The sequence below is a fragment of the Gorilla gorilla genome, chromosome 12, assembly GCF_029281585.2.
Source record: "Gorilla gorilla gorilla isolate KB3781 chromosome 12, NHGRI_mGorGor1-v2.1_pri, whole genome shotgun sequence".
Taxonomy (NCBI): domain Eukaryota; kingdom Metazoa; phylum Chordata; class Mammalia; order Primates; family Hominidae; genus Gorilla; species Gorilla gorilla.
This window is the reverse complement of record NC_073236.2, coordinates 129,818,492-129,827,859: the sequence shown is the minus strand read 5'-3', so window position 1 is coordinate 129,827,859 and position 9,368 is coordinate 129,818,492.

Sequence of the window (9,368 nt, the reverse complement as noted above, 5' to 3'; positions counted from 1 at the left end):
GAGTCTCGCTCTGTTGCCCAGGCTAGAGTGCAGTGGCATGATCTCGGCTCACTGCAAACTCCGCCTCCCAGGTTCAAGGAATTCTCCTGCCTCAGCCTCCCGAGTAGCTGGGACTACAGGCATCTGCCACCACGCCTGGCTAATTTTTTATTTTTAGTAGAGACAGGGTTTCACCATCTTGGCCAGGCTGATCTCGAACTCCTGACCTTGTGATCCACCCTCCTCGGCCTCCCAAAGTGCTGGGATTACAGGTGTGAGCCACCACGTCTGGCCTCATGGGTCTCCGCTTCCTGTATTCAAGCGATTCTCCTGCCTCAGCCTCCCGAGTAGCTGGGATTACAGGTGCGTGCCACCACATCTGGCTAATTTTTGTATTTTTAGTAGAGACGAGTTTCACCATGTTGGCCAGGATGGTCTCGATCTCTTGACCTCGTGATCTGCCCATCTCAGCCTCCCAAAGTGGTTTTTTAAAATATATTTTTTATTTTTTTGAGACAGGGTGACATTTGTCACCCAGGCTGGAGTGCAGTCAGTGCTCACTGCAGCCTGGACCTCCTAGGCTTAAGCCCAGCTGGGCTTGAGTGATCCTCCCGCTTCAGTTTCCTGAGTCCTGAGTAGCTGGGACTACAGGCATGTACCACCATGCCTGGCTAATTTTTAATTTTAATTTTAATTTTTAGAGATAGGTCTTGTTTTGTTGCCCAGGCTAGTTTCAAACTACTGGCCTCAAGTGATTCTCCCACCTTCACTTTTCCAAAGTGCTAGGATTACAGGTGTGAGCCACCGTGCCCGGCTCAACTGATGTTAGTTCAGAATCTGTACCGGGCCTACTCTGAGAAAAGACTTTTTCTAATTCAGTCTTCTAAGATTATTGTAACCCTGGGAAGATACCTAGATAGGCATAGTTATTAGTAAAGAAAGGAATGAGAACCATGGAGTTATCCGTCAGGGTCCTGGTAGAAAACAGCTGGCACCCTCAAATGGGTTCATTTGAGAAGAGCTTAATAAAGGAACTCTCTGGGGAGCATATGTTCAGGGCAACTCCAACCTATGTCTCCGAGGTTAAAAAATAAAATAAAACAAAACAAAACAAAATAAAATAAAATAATAAAGGAACTCTCTGCGGGTGAAGGAAACCCTAAGGGTGGTGCCGTACCCTGGGGCTAGGAACAGTGGGGTGGACAGCGAGCAGTTACCAGACCCAGAGAAGCAGGACTGTATGAGGACAGGAGTTGAGACCTCTGATCAAGGGATGCAGACAGCCTATGGTGACCCTCATGGAGTGAGCCAGAGAGAATCGCCCACCTCAACTCCTCCCGCTCAGTCTCCTAGGGACATTCCCTCCCATCGCCTGAACCTGCTGGAATGAGGCCATGGGGAAGCTCTTTGCTGCCTCCACCCAGGCCAGGGCATTCCCCTCCCTCCTTGCACAGAGTGGAGTGGGGCATGGGGATGCATCTGCAGGGGCTCCCGAAAATGCTCTTTGTGACTTTGTGAGCATTTTATTTATTTGCAATAGCAAAGTATTCAAGTGAATCGGTTATAATAATTTGTAAATATGACTTAAGTCACTTATGAGAATTGATATAAATTTGCAATAATTTAAAAAATATTTAAGACCCCCCCAAACCCCCCCACATATATTTTTGAGATTGGGGGTCTCACTATGTTGCCCAGGCTGGTCTCAAACTTCTGGCTTTAAGTCATGCTCCTGCCTCAGCCCCCCGAGTCACTGTGACTACAGGTGTGAGTCACTGTACACCCAGCATAATGTAATGATTTTTAAGGTTTTGTTTTACATATAGTTGGTCTTAGGATGGCTCAACTACAATTGCTCAACATTACAATGCTGTGAAAGAGATACACGTTCAGTAGAACCTGTACTTCAAATTTTGATCTTTTCCTGGTCTAGCAATATTGGTAGGGGACTGTTTGGCCATGATGGGCAGTCATAGCTCCCGTCAGCCTGGCGATCACGAGCAGTAAACAGCCAGCACTCCGCAGTGCACTGTGTTGCCAGCGTTCTCTGGATACTGTATTTTGTGATTATACATCCCATAATGTCTACACAATGCCCATCTGCGTATGGAATCCAACCCTTTGTTATAAAATAGGCTCCTGCTGGACGACTTTGCCCAACCGTAGGTAATGTAAGTGCTCCAAGCACCTAAGGCAGGTGAGGCTGGGCTGTGATGTTCAGTAGGGTGGGTGTATTAGCTGCATGTTCCAATTATATGTTCAATTATGATGGCTTTATCAGGATGTAACCCCATCATAAGTTGAGGACTGTCTCTCTATTCAAGTGTTGGTGTTTATTTATAGAATATTGTCTAAACATCAGGGAGATGTCTTTTGTCAGGCCCTAAATTAATCACTAGACTCTTTTTATGAGGAAGCAAGTAAAAGGTTCAGATTTTAAAGAACTAAGTATCAGCTGAAATAGTATTATTTTTCTACTCAAGCTAACATTAATATTTAGATATTTCCTGCACTGCTTTTGAGCTCTTTGCTTGATACATTCTTCTCCTTGAATTGTTTTCTAGGTTAAAGCAGAACTGGACACACACACATGTGCATGCCGTCTTAGGAGGGGCAGGAAACAGGAGAAACGGGGGGCTGCCACAGGTCAGATGATCAGCTGCTTAGGAATCAGGAGGCCATGGGGTGAGCACAGCCACACGGTGTAGTGCTGGGGATGCAGGTGGAGGCAGAAGGGGATGGCCAACTTCTGGCTCTGTTTCGTGTTTAGGAGCAGTTACAGTGGAAGAGTCACTGTGGGCTTTGGGGGCACAGGAGCCAATAAACACTCCTTTGCCTGTCTGTTCTCATGAAGAGTCTCTTTCTGTCTCAGTTCTGCTTTCCTCTTTGTTGATTCCATTTTCCATCCTGTGCTCCTAAGAGCCCCCGCCTCAGTTCTCCAAGCTTCACATACAGCAGAAAGACGGTTTCTCTCTCCCTGCACAGGCAGCTGATGGCCTGAATCCAGCTTCCGTAGTAAAGCTTGTGTGGGTTGCCTGTTCCTAGTGGGTCAGGAGAATAGAAAATGTCCCTCCCCAGACCTTTGGGGTCAAGGAGGAGGGGGAGGGAGGGAGTTGGCTCCCTTAAATCTTGCAGACTGGGAATGGGGGAGGGTGGTCCCCAGTAAATGTGGAGAGTTGCTAACTACAGATGGGGGAAAGCGTAGGCAGGCAAGAACAAGAGCTGTCCATGACTAAGACAAAATCTTAGTCTAAACTCCACTGGTGCCTATTTCTGGTTGATTAGAACAGGGATGATTTTATTCTGTCTATTTTTTCTTACTCTCTACAATGAAGGTGCACTAGTTTTTTTGTTTTATGGCTCTGTCATCCACGCTGGAGTGCAGTGGCACAATCATGGCTCACTGTAGCCTCAATCTCCCAGGCTCAAGCAATCCTCTCGCCTCAGCCTCCTGAGTAGCTGAGACTACAGGTGTGCACCACCACACACAGATAATTTTTTCTTTTTTGTAGAGACAGGGTCTCACTATGTTGCCCAGCTGGTCTCAAACTCCTGGGCTCAAGTAATCCTCCCACCTGACCTCCCAAAGTGCTGAGATTACAAGTGTGAGGCACTGCAGCCAGCCTGCATTAGTTTTATCATGGGAAACATTCAATAAATTTTAATTCAAAAATTGAAGAAGTCGGCTGGGCGTGGTAGCTCATGCCTGTAATCCCAGCACTTTGGGAGGCCGAGGCAGGCGGATCACCTGAGGTCAAGAGTTCAAGACCAGCCTGACCAACGTGGAGAAACTCCATCTCTACTAAAAATACAAAATTAGCTGGGCGTGGTGGTGCATGCCTATAATCCCAGCTACTCGGGAGGCTGAGGCAGGAGAATCACGTGAACCCAGGAGGCAGAAGTTGCGGTGAGCTGAGATCGCACCATTGCACTCTAGCCGGGGCAACGAGTGGAAAGCTCCATCTCAAAAAAAAAAAAAAAAAAAAAAAAATTGAATAAGTCTAAGCTTTGCTGTGGTACTAAATAATTGTTTTATATACATTTCTTTTGTCTTCCCAGATGACTGCAATCTCCTTGGAAACAAGAACTCTATCTCCCTCTGTTTCTGTGTTCCTCCGGTGAGTGTCCACTGTGTACCAGGTGTCATTCTAGATGCTGGGATGCAGCAGTGAGCAGGAGAGGTAAAAATGTCCATCCGACATTCTAGAGGGGATGAGGAAATGTGAGCAAGTGAAGAAGTCAGTATTATGGAGAAGGCAATTGGTGCAATGGAGAAAGATCAGGAGGGGCCAGAGAGTGGGGAGTGCAGGCTAAGTGTTTAGGGTTTTACTCCAGCCTAGTGATGGCGGAGGCCTCACAGTGAAGGTGACTTTGGGGAAAGCCTTGAAGGAGCTGCAAGGCCAGAGGAGCCCCTGAGGCACCTGTTGTATCCTTAGTTTCCCAGGAACAGGAGGAGGTCATTGCGGCTGGAGGGGTGGGTGTGGGGAGGGCACAGGGAGAGGAGCTGGGAGAGGATCACGTGGCACCCTGGGGCCTTTGAGGATTGGGACTTCTGCCGAGTGGGATGAGACAGGGAAGCCAGAGCACATCAGGACAGCTGAAGCCCAGCCTCCGTGTCTCCGGGCCCTGCTCTTCCCACGCCAACCTGTCCCTCCACTTCCTGGAACGTTGTCTTGCCACTTTGGTTTTGTCAACCCATCCTAAGTGTGATCCTTCAGGCTTCTAAACATGCGTACCCACTAAGGCCAATGTCTGACTTCACTGATCTCTCCAGGACTGCCATCCCCATGGGGCCACTTTGAGATAAGCCTCTCGGGCCTGCCTCTCAGGCTCCACCAGGGAAGAACGGTAACACCTCCTGGTGTCATCTTGGGGCTTTTGAGTGGTGGGTAAAGAGGGAGCCCTGGGCTGGCCGTGGTGGCTCACGCCTGTAATCCCAGCACTTTGGGAGGCTGAGATGGACGGATCACCTGAGGTCAGAAGTTCGAGATCAGCCTGGCCAATATGGCAAAATGCTGTCTCTACTAAAAATACAAAAATTAGCTGGGCATGGTGGTGAGCATCTGTAATCCCAGCTACCACAGAGGCTGAGGCTGGAGAATCACTTGAACGTGGGAGGCGGAGGTTGCAGTGAGCTGAGATCGCACCACTGCACTCCAGCCTCGGCGACAAGAGCGAAACTCCATCTCAAAAAAAAAAAAAAAAAAAAAAGGAGGGGGCCCTGGAAAACCCCAGCAGAGCTCAGTCATTGCACCAGCTAGCATTCCCTGATGATTCGATGTGCAGGCACCGTGCTGTTGCCCGCTGCAAGTTCACTCATGCAAGCCTCACGACACACTACTGAAGTATCAATAGCTCATTTTATAGATGGTGGGTAAAGCTCAGTGAGGCCAGGGAGCTTCCAGTTACACATTCTGAGTGCACAGAGCGGGAGTCAGCTGAGGTCTGTCTAACTCCAGAGGCACTAAAATTAAGGCCCCTCTGTCACCATGTCCCACCTCAACAAATCTCTAATCTTTTGTCCAACTTTTTCAACCTTTTTCACTAGGCAGGGCTAAGTGATATGCAGCAGAGAACAGGATCATTTTTGTTCCAAACTCTACATTGTCACCCTGTTAAAATACCTCTAAAAAAGTTAATGCTGGACATGTAAATTTAAAAAATGGTTATTAAAACAAACAAAACAAAGCAGAAAATAAGCATAGGTGAGGATGTGGAGGAATTGGAGCCCTTGTGCACTGCTGGTAGGAATGTAAAATGGTGCAGCTGCTGAAGTTGGAAGTGGAAGTTCCTGAAAAAATTAAACATAGAGTTATGTTTATGTACTAGTCTGTTCTTATATTGCTATAAAGAACTACCTGAGTCTGGGTAATTTATAAAGAAAAGAGGTTTAATTGGCTCACAGTTCCACGGGCTGTACAGGAAGCATGGCTAGGGAGGCCTCAGGAAACTTACAGTCATGGCAGAAAGTGGAGGAGAAGCTGGCACATCCTACCTGGCTGGAGCAGGCAGAAGAGGGAGAAGGGGGAGGTGCTACACTCTTTTAAACAACCAGATCTCATGAGAACTCACTCACTATCATGAGAACAGCAAGAAGGAAATCCACCCCCATGACCCAATAACCTCCCACCAGGCCCCTCCTCCAACACTGGGGATTACAATTTGACATGAGATTTGGGTGGGGACACAAATCCAAACCACTTCATTCCACCCTTGGCCCTTTCCAAATCTCATATCATTCTCACATTGCAAAATACAATCCTGTCTTCTCAACAGTCTCCCAAATCTTAACTTATTCAGCATTAACTCAAAAGTCCATAGTCCAAAATCTCATCTGAGACAAAGTAAGTCCCTTCCTCCTATGAGCTTGTAAAATCAAAAGCAAGTTAGTTACTTCCAAGATACAATGGGGGTACAGGCATTGGGTAAATACACCCATTTCAAGAGGGAAAAATCAGCCAAAACAAAGGGGCTACAGGTCCCATGCAAGTCCAAACCGCAGCAGGGCAGTCATTACATCTTAAAGCTCCAAAATAATCTCCTTTGACTCTATATTTCACATCTAGGCCACACTGATGCAATGGATGGGCTCCCAAGGCCTTGGGCATCTGCACCCCTGTGGCTCTGCAGGATACATCCCCCTTGGCTGCTTTCACAGGCTGGCATTGAGTGCCTGTGGCTTTTCCAGGTGCGTGGTGCAAGCTGCTGGTGGATCTGCCATTCTGGGGTATGGAGGATGGTGGCCCCTTTTCTCAGCTCCACTAGGCGGTGCCCCAGTGGGGACTCTGTGTGGGGGCTTCAACCCCACATTTCCCCTCCACACTGCCCTAGTTGAGGTTCCCTTTGAGGGCTCTGTCCCTGCAGCAAACTTCTGTTTGGACATCCAGGCGTTTCCATACATCCTCTGAAATCTAGGTGGAGGCTGCCAAGTCTCAACTATTGCCCTCTGTGCACCTGCAGGCTTAACATCACATGGAAGCCACTGAGGCTTATGTCTTGCACCCTCTGGATCAGCTGCCTGAGATTAATCTGGGGCACTTTTAGCCATGGCTGAGCTGGAGTGGCTGGGATGCAGGGAGCAGTGTACTGAGGTTGCGCAGGGCAGCAGGGCCCTGCCCATGAAACTGTTCTTCTCTCCTAGGCCTCTGGGCCTGTGATGAGAGGGCCTGCCTTCAAGGCATTTTTCCCATTGTCTTGGCTGTTAATATTTAACTCCTTTTTACTTATGCAAATTTCTGCAGCCAGCTTGAATTCCTCCCCCAGAAAATGGGCTTTCTTTTCTACCATATGGTCAGGTTGCAAATTTTCTAAACTTTTATGCTCTGCTTTTTTTTTTTTTTTTTTAGATTGAGTCTCACTCTAATTGCCTAGGCTAGAGTGCAATGGTGCAATCTCGGCTCATTGCAACCTCCACCTTCTGGGTTCAAGTGATTCTCCTGCCTCAGCCTCCCAAGTAGATGGAATTACAGGTGCCCACCACTACACCTGAGTAATTTTTGTATTTTTAGTAGAGATGGGCTTTCACCATGTTGGCCAGGCCAGTCTTGAACTCCTGACCTCCAGTGATCCTCCCGCCTCAGCCTCCCAAAGTGCTGGAATTATAGGCATGAGCCACTGCGCCCAGCTGCTCTGCTTCCTTTCTAAATATAAGTTCCAGTTTCAGATCATCTCTGCTTTTTTTGTTGTTGTTGTTTTGTATTGTTTTTTCAAGATGGAATCTTGCTCTCTCGCCCAGGCTGGAGTGCAGCGGCGTGATCTTGGGCTCACGGTAACTGCCACTTCCCAGGTTCAAGCAATTCTCCTGCCTCGGCCTCCAGAGTGGCTGGGATTACAGATGTGGATCACCGTGCCTGGCTAATTTTTTTTTGTATTTTTAGTAGAGATGGGGTTTCCCAATGTTGGCCAGGCCAGTCTTGAACTCCTGACTTCAGGTAATCCACCCACCTCGACCTCCCAAAGTGCTGAGATTACAGGGATGAGCCACCACACCCAGCCCTCAGATCATCGATTTGCTCACACCTCATGCATATAACCATACACTGTTAGAAGCAGCCAGACCACATCTTGAACACTTTGCGGCTTAAAGATTTCTTCCACCAGATGCCCTAAATCATCATTCTCAAGTTTAAAGTTCCACAGATCCCTAGAGCAGGGGCACAATGCCACCAGTCTTTTTGCTAAAGCATAGCAAGAATGACGTTTACTCCAATTCCCAGTAAGTTCCTCATCTCCACCTGGGACCACCTTGGCCTGGGCTTCATTGTCCGTATCACTATCAACATTTTGGTCATGATAATTTAACAAGCCTCTAGGAAGCTCCAAATTTTCCCCCATCTTCCTGTCTTTTTCTTTACAGGTACATGTACACTTGCCCTTGTTCATAGCAGCACTCTTCATAATAACCAAATGGTAGAAACAACCCAAACATCCACAGATGATTGGATAAACAAAATGCCGTCTATGCACACGATGGAATATTATTCAGCCTTAAAAAAGGGACATTATGACCCATCTTACAACATAAATGAACCTTGAGAATGTATGCTAAGTGAAATAAGACAGTCACTAAAAGAACAAACAATATATGATTCTATTCATATGTGGTACTTAGAGTAGTCAAAATCATAGAGATAGAAAGTAGAATGGTGTTGTCAGGGGCTATAGGGAGGGGGAATGAGGAGGTTTTGTTTGTTTTTTGTTTGAGACAGGGTGATCTCTGTGGCCCAGGCTGGAGTGCAGTGGTGTGATCACGACTCACTGCAGCCTGGATCCTCCCAGGCTCAGGGGAGCCTACCACCTCAACCTCCCTGGTAGCTGGGACTACAGGCACATGCCACCACACCAGGCTAATTTTTTATATTTCTAGTAGAGATAGGTTTTTGCCATGTTGCCCAGGCTGGTCTCCAACTCCAGGACTCAAGCAATCTGCCCACCTTGGTCTCCCAAAGTGCTGGAATTACAGGCGTGAGCCACCGCGTCTGGCCTGAGGAATTATTATTTAATGGGTCCAGAGTTTCAGTTTGGGAACATAAAAAAGTTCTGTGAATAGATGGTGGCAATAGTTGCACAACAATGAGAATATACTTAATGTCACTGAGCTTCACACTTAAAAATGGCTAAAATGGTAAGTTTTATGCTGTATGTATTTTACTACCATTTTTAAAAATGATTTTTTAAAAGTTAATGATAAAAATCACAAAATTGGAATAAAAGTGATCTCCTTTCCCTTGTCTTATGATGATTCAGAGCAATTAAAAGGCCCAGAAGATGAGGTAGGTGTTCCCTCCTGTTATCTTTTTTTTTTTTTTTTAGAGAGAAAGTCTCACTCTGTCACCCAGGCTGGAGTGCAGTGGCACCATCTCGGCTTACTGCAATGTATGCCTCCCAGG